A 23,271-nucleotide genomic window follows, 5' to 3' on the forward strand; every position below is an offset into this window, starting at 1 on the left:
GCCTCTTCTTTTTCACACTTTCCTTTGGAGCTTCCCAAACACTAAAGTGGCTCTGATAATGCATGCAATAAGCTCATCATTTATGTGTACGTGCCTGGAAAGTATACTGCAAAAGCAAGTGAACTTACCCACAACATTCAAAATTTCTCCACTGATGGTCTATGTATGGATGGTGTGGTGCTGGCTCGTGAAGAAATTCTGTTTTCTTGATGTTAATTATCAGGCCAAAATTAGCACAAGCAGCAGAAAATTGATCCATGCTACGTTGCATCTCAGCCTCAGAGGCTACACTGAGTGCACAATAATCTATTAGCAAAAACAATCTCTTAGCACCTACTGTGTCTTCATTGAAGGCGCCTGACAACATAGCTGAAAATATCATTCATGAGAGAAAGCACACAGCCCTGCTTCACAGCATTGGTGACTGGGAAAGGATGAGAACACTGTCCATCATTCAGAACCCATGAAAGCATGCTGTCATGAAACTCATAAAATACTGATGAATTTCTTTGAGCAATCAAATGCCATGATATCCCACAAGCCCTCATGACTGAGAATGACTTTGGTCAGATCAATTAACATTGTATGTAGACCTCTGTTCTACTCCTGGAATTTCTCCTTGAGTTGTCTGGCAACAAATACCTTATCAACCATCCCTCAGCCTTTCCTGAAGCCACACTGGCTTTCATATAGTTGACCACCTTCCAGGTGAAGGATCAGCCTATTAAGGATGACTTTGGCAAGAATCTTGCTGGTAATAACTAAAAGAGAGACTCCCTTGAGGTTGCCACAGGACATCCTATTTCTGTATCCATTATAGAGATGGACAGTGGGGGCACCCTTAAACTCCTGGGGGATAAAACTTGCCTTAAACCCAGAAGATTTCAACCAGCTATTGTTATGAGCAGTGACCCCCTACATTGTAGATCTCACCTGGAATAGAATCAGCACCATCTACTTTGACAGACAAGAGGAGCCTAATGACATTCAAAACCTCTTCTTCCATTGGAAGTTCAACTACAGAAAGACTGACTTCAAACTGAGGTATATAATCAATGCTTCAGCAATCTGTTGAGAGTATTATAGAACTATTCAACCCATCTCTCCAGAATCATGTCCTTGTCACTAACCAATAATACGTCACCATCAGTGCTCAGTAGTTGGGATGTACCACAGGGCTTTGGCTCATAAATAGTCTTCAGGACATCATAAAAGTACTTTAGATTTTTAATATCAGCATAAAATTGCATTTTGTCTGCTTCTTACTGAGCCAAGAATCTTGCATCTCTCTGTTTCATTTCCACTTTACTTTTGATTAAGTTAAATCCTTTCTTCTTAGAGATGAACAAACTATCCTGCTGATAAATCTGTGGAGTTTTTGTTTTTCATTTATGAAACTCCCTCATCATGTTCATCAAACCAATGTTGATGTTTGTGCACGTTCTGCCTACTAGTTGAGTAAATGTGGTGTTGTTAACCTAATCTCTGAAAGCTGTCCACTCCTTTTCTGCTGTATTGTTGCCAATCATGTATTCGCTTAGCTTTCCCTCCAAGTTAGCAACAAACTGTTCATGCATAGAGATATACTCTAATCTGTTGACATTAAAATCTTTTGGTAGTCATCTTGGGGCTCCACATTTGTTAGCTTGGAGAGCATAAGTTTATGCTCAGTCTAACACTCTGTGCCACACATTAACTTTGTTGCTCTCACATCCTCTCTGTCTCTTCCCCTTATAGTGACAAACTCTATTAAATGCCCATGTTTGCTGCAAGGGTTCATCCGTGAAGATGTGCTGTGTTTAGGTAAATTGAAGACAGTGCTGGTGATGAGGTCATGAGATGCATAAGTCTTCATTAGTAAGTGACCATTGCTGCTGCTACTTCTCACTCCATTCCTCCAGAAGGACTCCCTGATATAGCTAATAGTCTGTGCCTACTATAGCATTAAAGTCATTCAGAATTACAAGCTTCTCCTCTCTTGGTGCATTAATGGTAAGGGTCTCCAGGTCTTCATAAATTTTTTTTCTTTCACCTCATTAGTATTCATCATGGTGGGAGCATATGCACTAATGAAAAATGGTAGCATAGTGCTTTCCTGAAAGTGGCAATTGCATTGTCATGAGCCTGTTATTTACTCCTTTTGGTAGGTATGCAAGCTTGTTGACTAGATTAGACCAGATGGGGAAAGCTACACCAACTTCATTCACAGGGCTTCCCATCACTGAGCCCACTACAGAAAAACGTCCAACTTTGGTAAGCTGGCCTTGATTTGCCAGCCTTGTTTTACTCAGGGTGGTTATTTAGATGCAATACCTGCTGAGTTCTCTCATAACAAGAGCTGTTTGTCTTTCAGGTCTACTAAATTTTGTGTTGTCCCATAAGAGTGTGCATATTCCATGTGCCAATGGTGAGTGGAACCATCTTTGCTAAAGCTTTTGTACATTTTTTTTTGCATGTGTTTTATTCACAAGGTAGGATACCTTCCTGTCATAGTAAGCTGGCCAGGGTTAGATAAGGTGAAGCAGGCAAATTTGAGAGCACCTTTTCTAGCCCCTTCTTCATGCCAGGAGGTAAGCAGTATGGTTCTCAAAAGAATGTTGCTCAGAAACTCTTGGGCTGCCAAATCCCATTGCTGCTTCAGTCTAGTGAGAAGACAATCCTATGGCCTGAGCCACCTGTGTGCAGGATTGTGACTACAGCTCCCAGTGTACCACCACATCTGCTACTTTATCACTTGCTTGTTGCCACACGACTTCAAGATAGATAAAAATGGTAAAATGGTATGGGTGATGTCTTTTGACTCACACATAAAATGGATTTAAGAGATGGAGAGTTCCATGAAGCCATCAACTTTATTCTTTCTTCCAGATTCATCAAAATCCTGTGGCAAGACAGAAGCCAAGATGACTAGTGATGGTCTGGGATGCAGTGGATGACTTTGTCCTCTTCAAAGTACTACACAGTGCCTGCTTCAGGAATCCTTCCTGGCCATTGGAGCAAATTGCTTTCATCCACTCTTTCTTCTGGGGGAATTTTTCATATTACTGGGTTAATATCCCCAACTCACCTGGTTTAGCCAATCTGCCAAAATGTTTTTACCAAGATGTAGCCACTATGCATGTTACAGCTTCTTGGAGCCACAGGTGAGAGTTGGGTAGCAGGTGGACATCAAAGACGGAAAGTAAACCTAAAAAAGGGCTTGGTAGACCTCATACCAGAGCTACTAGTCTTCTCTGAACACCTCATATACCTCAAGGAATTTCAAGCATAGGCATGTTAAATATAAAGTCATTCTAGCCAGCGTCATTTCACAATAACATCATTAATACAGAACAACCCAACTTAAAGTCACTAAATCCTGATATATCTTATTGCCTAATTAAAATATTTATAACAACATTCTTTTGGAATAATTTATCCTTGTAACTTTCATTTTGCCAATTCAGATTGTTCTGCAACCAATTAATAGAACATTAGCAGTGTTTTCCTATGTATCCCTATGGCAGAAGGATAGGTACTACTTTGCTCAGGAAGGTCTTTGCAGTAGTCCTGAAATCCTATTACTTAGGCAGTTTTCTGCTCATGAAGTCTTTTAAAAAGAATGAGAGTTACGTATTACTATTATTCTAAATCTCCCAGATTAGAAACTATGTAGCCATCTTTATGCTTCCTAGATTCAAACTTTTACTGTGTATTGTTCATTCTTCCTTTGATTTATCTCTAGGGTTTTATGCTTTTCCATTTCCACACCTTAGCCTTTATTCTCACTTGGTAACTTCAGGCTAGAAGTGCTGCTGAAACTTATTTCTGCTTTGTCCAGGTAGTCACTTTTTTCACTAATGTATCCTGCGTACTGCTGCCAGACAAATATTTTTTATTTTATATTTATATTTATTTTTTACTGTTAATTTAATTTTTATTTCATATTTATTTATTTTATAAATATAAAAATAAACATTTTATATTGGTCTTATCATATCTTTTCAAAGCCCTTCGTAACTTAGTCCTCTCCTACCTTTCCAGTCTTCTTATACCTTATTCCCTGAAATTTACTCATTGGTGCAGTGACATTGGCCTCCTGTCTGTTCCATGAACAAGACATTCCATGTTTCTGTCCCAAGTATTTTCTCTGGCTGTCCCCTATGCCTGGAACTCTCCTCTTCTATTCTGCATACTGACTTCTCTGACTTCCCTTTTAGTCATACGTAAAATTCTCCTTTCTGTAAGAACTTTCCCCCAATCCTTCTTAATTCCATCTAACTGTTAGTATTTCCTCATTATCCCACAAGTAGCTTGTTTTGTACATAGTTGTCTTTCTGCTGTCTCCCTCATAAGATTGAAAGGTTTTTGAGGGTGGATTTTTTTTTTGTCTCTTATTGTATCCCCAGAGCTTAAGTGGTTGGCACAAGGTTGGTGCTTAATACACGTTTGTTGATTTGTTGCTCAGTAATTTAATTTGATTTAATAATAACAGTAGAATACATTTATATAGTGCTTACGATGTGCCAGATACTGTGCTGAACACTTTAAAGTTATTATCTCATTTGATCAGCACAACAATTCTGATTGGTATGTGGTATTGTTATCCCTATTTTACAGATGACAACTGAGGCAAATGGAGATTGTGTAACTTGCATAGAGTCACACAGCTAGTAAGTATCCGAAACCAGATTTTTCACTTGGTTCTTGACTCCAGGCCCAGCATTCTATCCACTGCAGCACCTAGCTGCCCTGATTGTAATAATTACTGTTATAGAAACTGGTTATATTGCACTGAGAGTTTTTAACACAACTCTGGAAGGTATTGTGAATTTTCCAATGTAACAGGGGATTGGTTAATGGTGAAACTGGTACTCAGAACATGCATTGTATGTTCTGCTTGCTGCCAACCAATATGAGGAGTTTTGGTGAGTGTCTTTGAAATGTGTGATGATATGCAATAAAGGAGGCTCATCCTTTATTTGGAGGATGTGGAGGAATTCTGTTCCTGTTTCTTGTCCTTTTAAGAAAAACCTTTAAATCAGCTATTGAGCTGGGATTATAAGTGTACACAAAAAGTTGTCAATGGAGAAAATTAGCTTCTTTCTCTTCCTTAGTGATGAGTAAGAAACAATTACTCTAAGCCACCATATATGGAGAGAGGAGGCCATTGCAGCTGCCATAATTGTTCCCAACTTGGCTGACACTAGGCTTTGAACACATGGCTCCCTTGTTTCTAAACTTCTTTATATTTTTTCTTTCTTATTTTTAGGGCAATTAGCTTAATATTGAGTGCACCAATATAAAACCTTGTGAGTTTCAAAAGGTTGCAGGAACCACCAGAGGATTATCAGGGCTCCTGTATCTGATTGGGATAAAGAGCCAATGTAACTCTAATGGGTGAACCAGAATAACATTAACTTTACCTGGGAGCCAAGACACCTCTGTCCTTCAAGCAAGGGAGTGACTCATCCAAGAGCTGTGACACACTAAGAAGTTAATTTGGTGAAGTCAATATTTAGCAGAAACTACTTTAAGTCTGAGCCTACTATCCCTAGGTTCTAAAGCACTAGAAGGGAAAGAGTAGCTATGATTCAAGGGAGATATCTGTGTATTTCTGTTGTTAATGAATCTTAATAAATATCCCCATGTAAAAATTAATTGACGTTAATTATTGTTAATTTTGAGGGATATTAATGAATTAAATTCTATTGGGGCACTAATTATTGGTAATGATGCTGGAGGGAATATACTGGATGTAGGCTTAAATGATAACATTATGAAGTCTCTATATTCCTTCAAGAGGCACCCCTAGAACACTGATAGAGAAATATAGCCAACAAAGCTCTGGAGATCATGCCCGTAACTATACATACGTCTCATTCTGTACCTTGAGTCTTTAAAGATTCTCTGCAAGGAAGTGGCTGACATGTTTCATATGTTCTCCGGAGACATGGTTGGTCTGCAATTTGATCAGATTTCCTAAATCTTTCAAAGTTATTTTTCTTTATATTGCTGTTTTCCTTGTGTCAGCTGTTCTCTTATTTCTGTTCACCAATTTGAATCAATTATACTTTCAAGAATTCTCTGAAATTATCTTTTTCACCCTTTCTCTTTCAGTGTAATAACATTCCATTATGTTCATATCCCACAATTTGTTCAGACAAGCTACAAATTGAAAGGCAATCCCTTAGTTTCCACTTCTTTACTTTTCTCTTTTTCCCTTTTAATCCCTCCATCAGGATCTGTATATCTGCTTTACATACGGCTATTCCTTCTCTGGTACTACTCTCCCTCTTTATCCTTCATTTCTCTATCCCCACTCTTTCACCATTGAATTAGATGCATTTTAATGTGAAATTCTGCCTGTTTTTTAAGTCCTCCTTTCATTCTTTTTTTTTTGTGAGATGCTGAACTTAAGAAATAAAAGAATCATTTCCATAACAAAAAAGAATAGTAAAAAAGATGATTGCATATGAAACTACAAATCTATTATGTACAACTTGCTATTCCTTTTAAATATGTGTTAAAGTTACTGTGTAAGTTTCTTTTTTCACCGTTTTCCTCCATCCCTCTATAGATGGCTGCCTTTAGACACAAACATTTTTATATACATATATATATGTATATATATATATATATATATATATATATACATACATACACATATATGTGTATACACACACACACACGTATATGTGTGTGTGTAGGTATATATAAAATCATTCTAGACACACTTCTTTTCCGCAGTTCTTTCTCTGGATGCAGATAGGTCTCTTGGACTTAATTTGGGTGTTCATAATCATCAAAATGACTTAGTTGCTCAAAGTTGTTCTTAAAATAACATTGCCATTGCTACATACATCATTCTCTTGTTTCTGCTCATTTTGCTTATCATTATTTCATGTGTGAGTCTGTCCACGTTTTTCTAAGATTATCAAACTTACAATTTCTTAAAACATGGTAGTATTGCATCATGATCATATACCACAACTTGTTCAGCCATTCCCCAATTGATGAGCATTGCTGCAATTTCTAGTTCTTTGCCACCACAAAGAACACTGGTAAAATATATGTGCTAAAATGTATATGAACATAATATAATAAAATTTATCTATATTGTATTATATATCAATATATATCTAAATCTATCTAAATCATTCTATATGTAAATCTAAATCAGTATACATCTAAATTTATCTACTGTGTTACATCATATCATATCATGTCATATTATATCATATATAAATACTTTGGAACACATAGGTTCTTTTTTTTTTTTCTAATCTTCTTGGGAAACAGACCAAGTAATGGTATTACTGGTTCAAAGGGTATAGGCAGTTCTATAACTCTTTGGACATAATTCCAGATTGCTCTCCAAAATGCTTGGATCAGTTCATAGTTGCACCAACAGTGATTTGGTGTCCTAATTTTTCCAAATGCCCTGTAACATTTGTCACTTCTCTTTCATTCATTTTAGCCAATCTTATAGATATAAAATGACATCTCAGGATTGTTTTAATTTGCATTTCTCTACTCCGTAATGATTTAGAACATTTTTTCATATGACTATAAATTGTTTTGATTTCTTTATCAGAAAAACTGCTTGTTCATATTCTTTGACAATTTATCAATTAGGATATAAGTGGTATTCTTACAGATTTTACAAAGTTCTTTCTATAAGTGAGACATAATATTTTTCTCTGAGAAACTGTATACAATTTTTTCCCCCACTTCTCTGCTTTCCTTCTGATCTTGGCAACATTTTTTTTATTTCTACAAAAAACTTTTTAATTGAATGTAATAAAATTTTTTCATTTTATACCTCACATTGCTCTCTATATCTTCTTGTTTTTTTCTTGATCTCTTGTTTATTCATGAATTGTTGACCTATCCTTAAGTCTGATAGATAATATGTTCCTTTTTCTTCAGTTTTTTTTTTTTGGTAAAATTTTCTTTATAATTAGGTGATGTATCCATTTTGATCTACCTTTACATTTCTTAACCAGTACCAGAGAATTTTGATAATTTCTGTCTTATAATATAGTTTAAGACCTGGTATCACTAAACTTTCTACCTTTACATATTTTCATTAGTTTATTTGATATTCTTGACCTTTTGCTCTTCCAAATGAATTTTGTCATTGCTTTTTCTAACTCAGTAAAAAATTTTTTTGGTAAATTTAATTGGGAAGACAAGTATGTAAATCAGTTGAGGTAAAGTCATTTTTATTATGTTGTCCCTGACTACCCATGAACAATGAATATTTATCTGGTTATTTAAATATTATTTTATTTGTATTAAATTTTAAAAATAATTTTGTCATATAGTTTCTGGGTTTCTCTTTGCAGGTGTACTCCTTATACATTCTAGAGTTATTTTAAATGGGGTATATCTTACTATCTCTTCTTGCAGGGTTTTGTTTTTGATGTATAGGAATGCTGATGGTTTATGTGGATTTACCTTATATCCTGCTACTTTGCCAAAATTATTAATTGTTTCAACTAACTTTTAATTGAGTCTTTGGGATTTTCCAAGTATATCATTGTATCATCTGCAAAAAGAGATAGCTTTCTTATCTTATTTCTTATTCTGATTACTTGAATTTATGTTTCTTTTCTTATTGCTCTTGCAGCATTTTCTAGTACAATATCGAATAATATTGGTGACAGTGAGCATCCTTGGTTCACACCTCACTGCACTGGGAAAGCTTCTAGCTTATCCCTATTACAAATAATGCTTGCTGATGGTTTTAAGTAAGTGCTTCTTATCAATTTAAGAAAAATCCATTTACACCTATATTTTCAAGTATTTATAATAGAAATAAATATTGAATTTTATCAAAAGCTTTTTTCTGAATCTATTGATATAACCCCATGATGTTTACATTTATCACTGATATAATCAATTGTATTAATAGTTTTTTGTAATGTTAAAGCATTCCTGCTATAAATTCTGCTTGGTCATGTTGTCTCATGCTTAACATTGTTGTAATTTTAACTAGTATTATTTATTATTTTTTTCATCTATATGCATTAATGAAAATGCTCTATAATTTTCTTTCTCTGTTTTTAGTCTTCTGCTTTAGGTATCAATATCATGTTTGTTTCATAAAAGGACTTTGGTAGGACCCCTCCTTTACCTATTATTCCAAATGATTTATTTAATTGGAATTATTTGGTCTGTAAATGTTTGATAGAATTCATTTGATCAATATGGTCCTAGTGCTTTTTTTTTTTTTAGGGAGCTTATTTACATCCTACTCAGTTTCTTTTTCTTAAACAGGTCTACTTAGAAATTCTCTTTCCTTTTTTGCTAATCTAGGTGATTTACATTTTTGTAAATATAATTTCATTTCTATTAAATTGTTTAATTTATTGGCATATAACTGGGTAAAATAACTCCTTTTAATAGGTTTGATTTCATCTTCATTAGTGGTATATTCACCCTTTTCATTCTTAATACTAGTGATTTGGTTTTCTTCTCTCTTTTTGAATCATATTAACAAATGGTTAATCTATTTTATTGTTTTATTTTTCATAAAACCAACTCCTAGTTTCATGAATTAATTCAATGGTTTCATACACTCAATTTTATTAATCTCATCTTTAATTTTTAGGATTTCCAATTTAATGTTTAATTGGGGATTTTACTTTTTTCTAGTTTTTAATTGCATCATTGATTTGATTTTTCTCTATTTTATTGATATAGGTATTTAGAGATATCCATTTTCTTCTGATTACCACTATTGACATATCCCATAATTTTTAATATGTTGTCTTATTATTGTCACTCTTTTTAATGAAATTATTTATTTTTATAATTTGTTCTTTAACCTAATCACTTTTTAAGATTAGGTTGTTCAGTCTCTAATTAGTTTTTAATTTATCTTTCTGTGGTCCCTTATTAAATATAATTTTATTGCATTGCGATCTGAAAAGGATGTTTTTAATATTTCTGCTTGTAACTACAAAAATTTTATGTCCTTATATATATGGTCAATCTTTCCAAAGGTACCATGAACTACTGAGCCACCTTTTAATTTAATAAGAATAAGGTTCTTGTGACACCCACTCCACTCACTCATTCCTCTTTATTTGTATATTCTTCTTACATATAATAGTAACAAAAAAGGCATTTCCTACCTCACTCTTTCTTCTTTATACACTTGTATTTTCCCTTTATTAACCCTCCTCATTCTTTCCTCAAAACCCTCAATATAGAACAAATACACCTCCAGAGTTTTGGTTCTCATTTAACTTCTTCAGTAACCTTTGAAGACATAAAGTTGGGAAGAGAAACTTGTTTCTCCTTCCCTTGTTTCATTGTTAGCGTTACATCATTCTACAACCCTTTCTAATTGGTCCAATAAATTTAATTTCTAGGCTTCTTTTGAATCATGTTTATATTTCAAAGTTTCTACTTAGCTAGGACTTTTTTTTTTCAGGAATGCTTAAAAGCCCTCTTTCCCATTAAAGATCTTCCCATACCCTTCCTTTTGGGACTATACTATTTTTTTTTCTGAATTAGTTATTTTGGTTTTAACGTTTTATATACATACATACATACATACATATATATATATATATTTCTCTTTGAATATTCCTTCCATAGAGTTTCATCTATAGTAGAACCTGCTAGGTCCTTACTTAAGTCCTTCATACTTGAATTCCTTTCTGCATGCTTGCAGTATGTTTTTCCTTCATGTGAATTTTTGCAATGACATTGCAGGAATTTTTCATTTGGTCTTCCTTTAAGGAAAAAAAATCTTTAGATTCATTCTATCTTTATTTTGTCCTCTATTATAATAGATGTGGAAATTTTCATTTATTATTTCTTGAAATTTAATTCTCAGATTTTGTTTTTTTATCTTTTTTTGGTATTTCAATGATTATTAAGTTATGTCTCTTTTACTTGTTTTCCAGGTCAATTATTTTAAAAAGTAGATATGTTTTCTTCTGTTTTCTTTTTTAAATTTGATTTGGTTGTAATATTACTTGTCTCATTACATCATTGATTTCTGTTTGTACCATTCTAACTGTTAAAGAGTTTTTGAATTGGAATCTCTTACCCATCTCTGGTTGCTTGGGGAAGCTTTTGTCTTATATACCTAAGCAAGCTCTGTCCTTTTCCTATCACCTTTGGCCTTTTAACTGATTTTTGTTTTTGCATAGTTTTGTAGTGGAAGAAATCTACTACTATAGTTTCTTTTGAGTTTTTTGACCACTATTCAGTGTGGTATGATTTTTAGATTTTTGCTGGAGTAAATTTGTGAGAGCTAGGCTGCCTGCCTCTTTTCAGGCAGCCATCTTGGCAAGAAGTCAAGTCTAATTCTTTTTCATATGAACTGTCTTTGTATTGTAATTTTAGTGTATTAGTACCCACTTCCTTTTCCCATCCTTGTTTAAGAGTCTTGAGAGGCCACATGTGAATGTCATTTGTTTTGTTTGGAAACTTCCCAGATATTAGAGGCTAAAGGAGAATAACAACACCTGGAGTCCTTGCCTTCAATCTTGTGATACACCTGGTACAACACCAGATCTCCCACTGTGTTTGGTTTCTAATAACATTCACAGCAATTCAGACGTGGGGAGCTATTTATATTGTTCAACCTTTGTTAGCTTTGCTATTCTGTTGATTGTAGAATGAAAAGGTAGATAAGAGGGCCTAGATATAGCAAAGGAAAAAAAAGGCAAGCTACTTAGCTGCATCAAGGGACATTGAGATAAATAAGATTTTTTGCTATGAAAATAAAAAGAGAAAATATGATTGAGATGACAAAAAGACATCTCTTTGTCAACTTACTTTGGTTCTACTAAGATATATTAGCAGCTGTGAAGTATGAAAATTAGGAGGTAAAGCACTGATGATATTTTCAGTCTGTCAGGGAAGTATACTTCCACATTTGTTCATCACTTTTCTTTTTATGTCATTGAGAATCATATCAATTCCAACTTTTAAATAATTTTTCATCAGATTCAAATGTTGCATCAGAATCTAATGAGAGAAATGACCTGGTTCAGAGTGAGTCCATCAGGGACCTATTTCCCAAGAGATTCCTTTGAGGGGACAGAAAAGAAAGCAGATGTTTTCCATCAACAACTAATGCTGGAGAACGACCATTAGTCCCTCACTAACCACATGCTCTAGGCCATAATCATGTACTCCCTTCTTCTGCTTTCATAGACACAGCAGCATGTCATAATTCAAACTCTGTCTTGTTGACACAGCTTGCTTCAGCTGCTCACATAGCAAAATGTTTGTTCACTGAAACTGAAGACACAGCAGCTCTTTGTAGAGTGACTAAAAGGAGCTGTTGATTTCTGGATGATGTTTGCAGTCAAATGTATTGCACGATATGGGCCTAGAAATGCTGCCCTCTGATGTTTATACTATTTAAGAACCCCGGCTATGTGTGGGATAATTTGACTGCTTCTATCATTATAACTAGAAATAAGGCCTGTATATCATCTGGGGGAGCTTCTTTCCAAGTTACCCAATTTTTTTTTTGCTGTTCAGCTTTTTCACTTGTGTCTGACTCTTCATGACCCCCATTTGGGGTTTTCTTGGCAAAGATACTGCAATGGTTTGCCATTTCCTTTTCCAGATCATTTGACAGATGAGGAAACTGAGGCAAATGGAGTTAAGTGACATTCCCAGGGTCACACAGCTAGTAAATGTCTGAGGCCACATTTGACCTCAAGTTTTCCAGACCCCCTAGCCCAGAGCTCTATCCACTCTACTACCCAGCTGCCCACTCAACATGTTAGGACATTAGTAAAGCTTGCCTTATTGCCTTTTGCCAAATATCCCTTTGGGCAAAAATAGATAGTTTTCTGATGAATAAACAAAATGAACAATGAAGGTATCACTGATTATCCTTTATAGAATAAATCAACCTTGGCACTAAATCATACTTAACATTAGATCACTGACTAAGCTTCACATTTCTTATCCACTAGATATGTGTGTACAGTTGTTGCTACAGGAGTGACTAACATTGTTGTTCTTTACCAGCACATGTAGGTCTCATTGTATTTCATGAGTGAGTCCCATGACATCAGTGTGATAATGAGCCATAAATTCAAGGCATAGAGTAATTAGGAGGTAATATGATTCATTTGAAAGAGTATTGGTCTTACAGTCAGGAAACCTGTCTGTTCTGAAATTTATAGTCTTAGAGAGTTACTGGTAATGCTAAGAAGTAAATGACTTGCCCAGGGTCCCACAGCCTGTAGTTACAGAAAGAGACTTAAACCCAGGTCTTCCTGAATTTGATGCATACTCTCCATCTACTATATCATGCCATATCACACTGAAAAATAATTATACAAATTTAATGTTAAAAACATTTATTGGGTGGGGGAAGGGGGAAGGGGGAAGGAAAAAAGAAGGCCCATGAACTCTGATGTGTCCCTGACTGGGGTTGAGAATAGGCAGACAGGTCCCATTGACAAAGTCACAAAACTACATTTTGGAGCAAGATGGGAAGAGGAGAGGCCAGAGAAATATTGACTGTGTATGTTCTATGCTTGACCTTAGAAAGTTAGAGACAGAACAAACAAAAAGCCGTTACAGTATGATTACATGTTGCATTCAGATTTGTATAAGCCATATTTTGGGGAAAGGATCATGGGAAAGGGATGTTTATGAATCGATAAGGAACTTAATGATACAAATGGCCAAGTAAGTAAATTTTCTTTCTAAATATTTAGGAATAATTTTCAAAGATAGAACCTGTGTCTAATTTTCTTTTTCTTTTTTTTTTTAGCCAAAAGTGACCATAGGCCAGCCGTTTAACAGCTCTTGAGTTTTCCACTTCCTCAGGGGACTATGAAGCCCATCTGTTTTCAGAAAATGACTTATTCCTGACTCTCCATTTCAACTATCATTATGTCATGGAAGTCTTCATCACTCACACATAAATTACAGTAATATGCTCCTAGATTTTATCTTGCCTCCAGTGTAGTGAAAACAGCATTGGACTTTGAGTCAGGAAAGACTTAGAATAAAATCCTATGTCTAATTTACTAGCAGGGAAACAATGAGAAAATTATTTAACCTTTCTGAGCTTCAGTTTCCTCATTTGTAAAACAGGAATGATAATAACAGGGTTGTTGTAAGAATCAAATGAAATCTCTTGTTTGTAATAGATAAATGCATACAGTAATTTGTTTTTATAAAGTCCAGACTCCTTAGCCTAACCCAGTATTCAAGATTCTCTCCATGGTTTGACTCCTGCCTATGTAAGTGTAAGTCACTCTATGAATCTTAAAGGAATTCTGTTGCACAAAGTTTTCTAAATCAAATCCAAAGACTTAAGCCTGGCTTACAAGGCTTTCCCTTATCTGACCCCATTCTAACAACACAACATTATTTCCTACTACTCCCTTAAAGAAGTAGTACTCTTTTAAGAGGCTGTTCAAGTCACCTTCATGTACACTCCATTAATACCCATTTTTTTGTGCTTTTGCACTCTGGAATGCTCTTTGTTCTGCCTTCTGACTTTTAAAATGCTTCCCAATCTTCAAACTTTTAGTTTATGGCCTGCTTTGTTTCATGAAACCTCCTTTGACTATTCTTCATCCCACTATCTTTCTCCTTGATCCTCCAGTGCTTTAACAACAAGTACGACAAAATTCAACATCTATACAATTGCCTACATTTGCAAATGTATTCAATTTTTCTCCCCAATAGATTGTAAGCCCTTAGTAGGCAGAAATCGCTTCACGTGTTTTTTCCGTAACCCACTGAATGCCTGTAAAAGCAAGAGAAACTTAGATATTCAATAAATATTTATTGATCAGAAAGTTTAGAAGGAAACACAGACAAGCAAGACAATCTTGAAAAGTTATACATTACATTTATTATATACTTTTTAAGAGAGCAAGCTGTATCTAATAGAGTTTCAGTTTCACAAATAACCTTTTTTCTCTTTGTTTTGTATGTGTATGGTAATTACTGTAGCTTCAAAGGCTGACTACTTCTCTTTTTCAGGGTCCTAGAGTGTCTTTCTCTGATTTATTTTTATTTTCATTGATGTTTTCTGTTTCTTACATTGCCATGGTATACCATCTATCCTCTATATTCCCTTCACTCTCCCCCTCCTCTCATATGGCAAATAACATTTTTTAGAGAGAAAAAAAAAGTCAGCACCATTGGTTAATGTATCAAGAAAGTCCAAAAACATGTTCAGTTTGTAACATCTGTGGATCTCCCACTTCCACAAAGGGGTAGATTGAGAGTGTCTTCTCATATCTCTTCATTTGAGTCCAACTTGATCTTTATAATTTTGCTATATTAAATTTCTAGTGTATCCTTTCCATTTAAATTATAGTTAGTGTGTATATTATTTTCTTGGTTCTACTTATTTCACTTTGCATCAGTTCAGACAGCTCTTTTCATGCTTCTCTGTATCACAAACAAAATTTCTTATAACACAGTAGTATTATAGAGGTATTCATATACCTCTATTTGTTTAGCCATTTCTTAGTTGAGCACTTTTTAAAGTGCTGTTAAGTATTTTGGAGCATATGGAGACTTTTTTTTTCTTATCAATGACTTCCTTGGAGAATAAACCCAATAATACAGTCTCTGGTTCAAAGGCTATGGACATTTTAGTCACTTTAGTTACATAATTCCAAATTGCTTTTGAAAAGCTATTTCATAGTTCTACCAGCAAAGTATTAGTGTGCTTATCTTTTCGCCTTCCCTTCAACATTGACTATTGCCACTTTTGTCATTTTTGCTAGTTCACATTAGCAGTTTATCTTTTGAGTCCAGTTTATTCATATCTTTGAACACTTATCTTTTGAGATGTGGCAATTAGTCAGACATATTTATTAATTGTTTATATAGCTTGTATACCAAACCCTTATCAGAGAAATCTGATAGAAAGATTTTAAAAGATTTATTTCACAGTCAACTACTTCTTCCCTTCTTATCTTAGATGCATTAATGTTGTTCACGCAAAAGCTTTTGAGTTTCAAGTAATCAAAGATTATCTAATTAAGTAGTTATCTGGAGTTTTACGTTTGAAATCATCACAATCTCTTGTTTGGTTAAGAACTGTGTTCTATTACTTCTTCTTTGTTTAGAGGACTCTTCCAAAGACTTGTCTCTGTATTCTTAAGCGAATTGTCTTGTGAAAAATGAAATATAATTTTCTCACTTTATTTTTAAATTTCACACGTATAATTGATATTGATATTATTTGGCTTGCATTCTCAGTAGGAAAAGGAGGATTTGGAGAGAGAGGGAGAGAGAAAGATAGATAGAGAGATAGATGATTTGAACTCAATTTAAAATGAAAAGAATGTTAAAATATTTTTTAAAAAACAACATAGAATATTATTGCAGTGTAAGATGTAATAGAGATAGATTAAAAGAAATCTAAAAAGACTCAAAGAACTGTTGCAAATTGAAGTGGTAGGAGCCAACATAACAAATTATAAAATGACTACAATAATGGAAAAGAACATGGCTTTGAAAGACAACATTCTGATCCATGTTCTGACCAATCATGAATCCAAAACACTGATAAAGATGCTTCTTGGCCGATGTGAAAGCTGAGGTCTACCGAATGAGACACATGTTTTAAGATGCAGCCAATGTGTGAATTTGTTTTTCCTGATTATATTTATTTGTTACAAAGTAAAGCTTTTATTTTGGTGGAGGAATGAATTATGGGGTGGAGTGGATAAGTATTGATAACTATTTAAATAAAAGAACAAAAGAAAAAAGTGTGTCAATGAGACATTAAATATACACAACAGAGAGCAGAAGGAAGATCAGAACTCAGATTATATAGTCCAGTAGAGAAATGTTGGTCTTGTCTTGTTAAATTTATACTCTAGGGGTTTTTGTTTGAATTTTTTTTTTATTTTTAGGCAATTGGGGTTAAGTGACTTGCCCACACAACTAGTTAAGTATTAAGTGTTCGAATTTGAACTCAGGTCCTTTTGACTTCAGGGCCAGTGCTCTATTCATTGTGCCACCTAGCTGCCCTTGTCTTTTTTTTATCTAATGTTTTTATCCTTTCCATACTTTCCTCACCCACTGATAAAGAAAGAAGGAAGAAGGAAGTATAGAACCCCTGCATTACACAAGCATAATCAGGCAAAACCAGTTCCTACATTGGCTATATCCAAAACTGTACTTCTCATTATCTACGTTATCCCATCATTTTTCTGTCATGAGGTAGATAATATACTTCATAACCAGTTCTCTAGAATTATTTATTATCACGTTGATTATAATTCTTAAGGCTTTTGGAAGTGTTCATTTTTATAAAACTGATGTCATATTATAAACTGTTGTCCTGGCTCTGCTCACTTTACTTTTCATCAGTTCATACAGATCTTTTTAAGTCTCTCTTAAGCTATCTCTTCCTTCATTTCTTATAGCACAATAGTATTTTATAACATTGATATATCAGAATTTGTTTAGCCATTCCAAAATTGATGGACATCTTGATTTTCATTTTTTTTCACCACAAAAGAACTGTTATAAATATTTTTGTACATTTGAGATGTTTTCCTCTTTCTTTGGTCTCTTTGGGGTACAGGCTTAGTACTGGTGTTTCTGGGTAAAACAGGTATATCTGTGTAGGAACTTTTGGGGCATAATTCCAAATGCTTTCCAAAATGATTACAGTAATTTTCACAGCTCCACCACAAATGCATGTTTTCTTGAAGTCTCTCTAACAGTTGCTATTTTCTTTGTTAACTTTGCTATGGATAGATATGAGTTGGAATCTCAGAGTTACTTTAATTTAAATTTATCTAATTATTAATGATTTGGAGAAGTTTTCCATATGACTAAAGATAACTCGGTTTTCCTTCCTTGAGAATTTCCTTTTTTATATGATTAGAACAGGAAATCTCTAATTCCACATGCTTGGTTTCTTAAAAAAATGCATACACACACACACATACGTATACACACATATATTTATATGTATATATACACATATGTAGTCATCACATCTACTTTACATATATTAAAAATAAACCATGTAATCAAAGATTCACAGTTTTATGTTCTTTATATATTGAAATGTTCATTTTTGTTCATATTTCTTAAGGTCATAATTTAAAATATTTTTAAAAATATTATTGGATCTGGAGTCAAGAGCATATGGTTTCAAATCTCCATTGATACTTGGACAAGTCAGTTCCCTGGGCCTGTTTCATCTACAAAATTACAGGCTCACTTATCTGCCTATGAGGTAATTTCCAGCTTTATATATGACCCCATGACTAAAGAGGGGGAAGTCAGTATTTCCCAAGGCAGTTTTTATTTTCAGATACCTGTAGTTCTTAGAATAATAATATAATTAAACTCTTTAATAACAGGGACTGTTTCATTTTTGTCTGGGTACCCCTAGTGTCTACCATGGTGCCTGGTATGTGATAGGTATAAATATGTATTACTTGATTGAAATGTTTCCTTATCAAGTCTAAGTCTACTTCAGCAACTTCCATCTACCACTTGTATTTGTGTCTTCTGAGGTCAACCAGCACAATTCTAATCACTTTTCTATACAACAATCCATTAAATATCACCAATCTACCATTTTTCCTGTTTTCTAAGGTAAATATCACCAATCCTTCAAGTAAAGTGATGATCTTGGAGTCCTTCATCATCCTGCTTTCCCTTCTTTGTATGGACTCAATTTTATCAAATTTCTTCTTAATGTGACATTCAGAAGTTGAACACTCAAGATCTGTTTTAACCAAGGCAGAGTGCAAGATTTTTCCAGATTTTCCCTCCTACTGAAACCTAAAGTACCTTTTTGTGGGATTTCCAAACATGTGGTTGACTCACTGAACTTTCAGTCCATTAAAATCCCTAAATTTTTTAGATGAACTGCTGTTTGATTGTGACAATAGTCTTTCCATGAATCCTTATATCACTTATATTTGTTCATCTTAATTGCACTTTAGTACTCTATTTCATTAATGCATGATTTATTTATCAATTCCACTATTGTATGTGGGATTCTAGTTAAATAAGTCTAATTACTCCTCTTTATGATATCTCTTATCAATATCTTCTCCAAAGATAGCACTCAGAACTGAACGTAGCACTCAAGATGGGTTTTGATGAACTTTAACCTCTTGAAAACAGCCCTCCTGTTTTTAAGTTTTCTCTTATCCAGGCAAAATCTATCTTCAGCTGATCCTTGTTTGGCTTCATCAGTAGGCATATTTGTAGACATGTATCTGTAGGCCATTATGTTTATCATTTTCTTTAATTTTAAAATAATTTTATTGATAGTTTGCATTTATATCACATAAACACATACATATATGCACATACACACATATATCCAATGTATCCCTCCCTGAACTGCTCCCAATGAGCTACCCTTTATGACAAAAAGGAAAAAGAAGCAGTTCAATGAAACTGACCAACATACTAAAAAAATCTGATTTTATATACACTATTCTACACTCATAGTACCCTGACTCTGCAAAGTGGTGGGGTGAGCGTGTTAAAAGAATTAATCCTTAGTTAAGTCAATACTGATTATCCTGTTGATTTAACATATAAGACTTAGGTTCCTATAGCTTTTAGATTAAGAGATAGATAATCATTGTAGTCAGTGATTAAGTTCCTTAGTTTGGTAGAGCTAAGCTAAGTTCCTGCAAAACTGGGTTAGAATGAACATTAACCCATTTCACAGAAGTACAATTTTCCTTTTGTTGTTGATTAAGTTAGAAGTCTCAATCACACTTACTGCAATATCACTTTCCAATTAGCACAATAATTCCATGGTATCAAGATCAAATGATGTAAAACTGTAACCAATCAGATATACAGGTTGATAATTACCACTCCCTATTATGCCTCCAACATTCCTACACCCCAAATATTGGCAACAGTGCCTAATTAGCCTCAGAATGTTCCAAGATGGTTAATAGTTATCATTTTCTATCTTGCCTAAAGTGTATTTGTTTCCTGAATTGAATAGAGTGCTCCAGATGTGAGCTGAACAGGGCAGAGCATAATAGCAGAAGCATCACCTGGCTTATTCTGGATAGTATGACTTTTTAAACATAGTAGATAAAAATGAGAGTTGTTTGGGCTACCATGTCACATTGCTGACTCACATTGAGCTTGACAACAACAATAACCTATTAACCCCAGGATCTATTTTCACCTATTGTAATCTAGCCATTCCTTCTCAATCACATACATATACATATACATATATATATACATACACATATATACATATATGTGCATGTATATATTTATATATGTATATATGTATGTGTGTGTGTATATATATATATGTATGTATATATATATATATATTTTAACCCATGCAGAACTTTAAAAATTTCCTCTGAACTGATTCAGCTTATATTAGAATATAATATACCCCATACCATGGATACTAAATTTTTCAAGCAATGCATTATCTATCCCTTCAAGGTTTTGTCAGCTACAAATCTTACAAGCACATTATTTATGCCTTCATCCAGGTCATTGATAAAATGCTGATTATCACAAGATTGAAGACAAATTCCTGGAACATTTCACTCAAACTCCTTCCAAGTTGACATCATTCCATTAATAATGACAGATTTTCATAATGAAGTCACAAATTATCAAGTTTTTTGTGGACCCTATTTGAATCAGCAAGTTCCCTATGTACTTCCTCTGTGTTTTCATTCTTTACAGTAATTATTATTTTTAGTGAAATGCATCTTCAAGTAGTTTGCTTATAAGAACTAGAGCCAGATTGCCAAATATCCGTATGGGATGATGCTTCTTGTTGCATCTGGGTATGTGGTGATGAAACTGACTCTGACAATTGCATTATTTCTCCTTGAGGAGGAACTATAATCTGTACTCTTATTTTGCTGTAGATTCTTTTTTTATCTTCTGGTTTCGTTTATAATAAAAATGACAGTATGACTGTGGATCACTTGCCCTAGTAGTATATCAAGTTGGTCATTTAAAAAAACTTACAGAATAAGAGATAAATGAATGTCAATTATTTGTTGCAATTGCTCAATTTTTTTTTCAACCAAACACAAAGTTTATTAGAACATCCATCATGTTGGGCAGACTCTTAAGTAGTCAGTACATTAGTGACCTAGTGGCTAGACTGTAAGAATACAAGCAGGGGCTAGATTGTAAGAATCTCAGCACCTCAATGGAGACAAGATGGACCTTATATAAAGAAGGACTGTGGGAGGGATCTAGGAGTGGCCAAGTAGTTTGGGATGACTGGAGGAGAGATCTAAGGACGATCTGATGGGAGTGGCCAGTAAGCTAGAGTGAACAGAACTCCTGGGACCTGGACCAAGTGGCCAAGGGCGAATGGAGCCTTGCTAGGATTAAGGGTGGGAATAGCCTGGGGCCATAGTCAGATAAGACAATGGAGGGATAGGCTAGGTTAAAGGTAACAGAGAACTGGGAGATTGGGTGTAAAAACAATGAAAGGCCAGTTGATGGGATTATAGCCTTAAGATTTGGCCATGTGGGAAAGTCTAGGGTTTTTCCTTTTTAGGGTCTAGCTCCCATCCTCATCATTCTCCCCTCAAACAATGGGACCCAAATTCTTTTGGGGTAAGGGGCAAAGGTCTCAGTTTCTGAAACTGCTTCCTGCTGGCAAGGGGCATAGAGCTGTCCCTGCCTCAAGGGGTTCCCAAAGAGGAGGTTGACTAGAACTGAGCACAGGCTGCATCCAGGGAACAAAGGGGGGATGTTGGCTGGTACCTGCTGTTTGCTACCAACTGTAGGTGAATGGCCTGTAGTCTGGAAGACATAAATATGACAGAAAAGACTGCAGGGCCCAGATATAAAGCAGGGACTAGATTTTGGGCCCAAATATGAGAAGATAAAACATCCTTAGTTCTGTTTGGATTCAGACAATTCAGTTTTCCAACAATGCAGTATCAAATCCACCTCATAGCTAAACTCAGGAATAGCCAGGTGGGTAATATTCCCTTTCAAAGAAACATAATGGGGAAACTGATCCAGGAGGATCCCACCTTAGACTGAGTCTGAAATTGTCCTCTCAGCTTTTCCCAATGCTGACTTCCCACCAGTATCACATTCTGTCTGAGTAGCTTGTGGCATGTCTCAAATGGTGGATTATTGATTTGTAGGTGTATTATTATGATCAATTAGACAACTCAAAATAAAATCATGAGTTTTTTTTACCTTAAACACCAAGTTTCACTAATCACAACTTAGGAAAAACTTCCAGGATTTACATCTCAAATTTAAATTTGTCCTGGTGTAAAAAGCCAATCATTAGAGATTATTTCTATATACTTGCAAATTCTCAGCAAAAAAAAAAACCCAAACAAGCTTTTTGGCAAGTTTACACATTAAAATAATAACCAACAACCCAAATTTAAGTGGTAACCAAGTTATGAAAGTTGCTTGACATAATTGATACAAAAAGTTCACTAATTTGAAACTTGAAACAAACCCATTACCAATCAGGTGACTTAATTTGTTAAATTCATTTCCAAATTACTTTACACAGAGAATCAACATCTCATCATTAACAGTTAAAACTACAAATTTGAAAGAGGTGCTTACCCAAGTTTGGAGGCTAGCTTCTTTACCTTGAGCAGTATGTGCTGAGCCTGGGTGATGCTTCCAGGCAAAGGTTGCCCCAGTGCCCAAGGCCCACACTGTAGCTGTTGCCCCTTCCCCCTCTTTCCTTTCCCAGGTAAGGGAGGGCAAAACCAAAGGTGAGAGGGGAAGGATGAAACTCTCTTCTTCTATGAGAGGGGCTAACAAATACTCTCTTGATTCAAGGGAAGGGAGTGGGATAAAGGAGTGACCAGGGTTGTAAGGAAGAGTTTCAAAACTCCTTAATGATCAATCACAAAACCTCCAGAATCTGCCAACATATTTTTAGTTATTCTGACTTTTCCCTGTAACCTCCATGAAGGAGGATTCAGGGGTGTAGAGGGGAGGGAGTAAGTAAGCCTCAGGAAACCAAAAAGCAACTGCAGTTTTTCCCAATTCCCTAGTGCCAAGAGAACTGACAAAATAGGGCATACAATTCTGGATAGTTATTTATGATTTTTTATTTAGTTTAACTGTGCAGTACCTTAGGATGATGGAATTGATGTATTTCTCGATGCTTAAAAAGTCTCCAAAGTTTTCTACTCTGGAGGTCTGGCATTTGTCATTTGTTTCTACATGTAACCTTATTTTTAAAAATGTTTATTTGGGGTCAAATTAAGGGAAAGTACTTAGCCAAAGGAATCCCTTAGGTTCTATAGCAGGAATATAGTTGAGATTGCAGGG

Source organism: Phascolarctos cinereus, unplaced genomic scaffold (genome assembly GCF_003287225.1).
Source record: "Phascolarctos cinereus isolate Bilbo 61053 unplaced genomic scaffold, phaCin_HiC Scaffold_7;HRSCAF=346, whole genome shotgun sequence".
NCBI classification, from domain to species: domain Eukaryota; kingdom Metazoa; phylum Chordata; class Mammalia; order Diprotodontia; family Phascolarctidae; genus Phascolarctos; species Phascolarctos cinereus.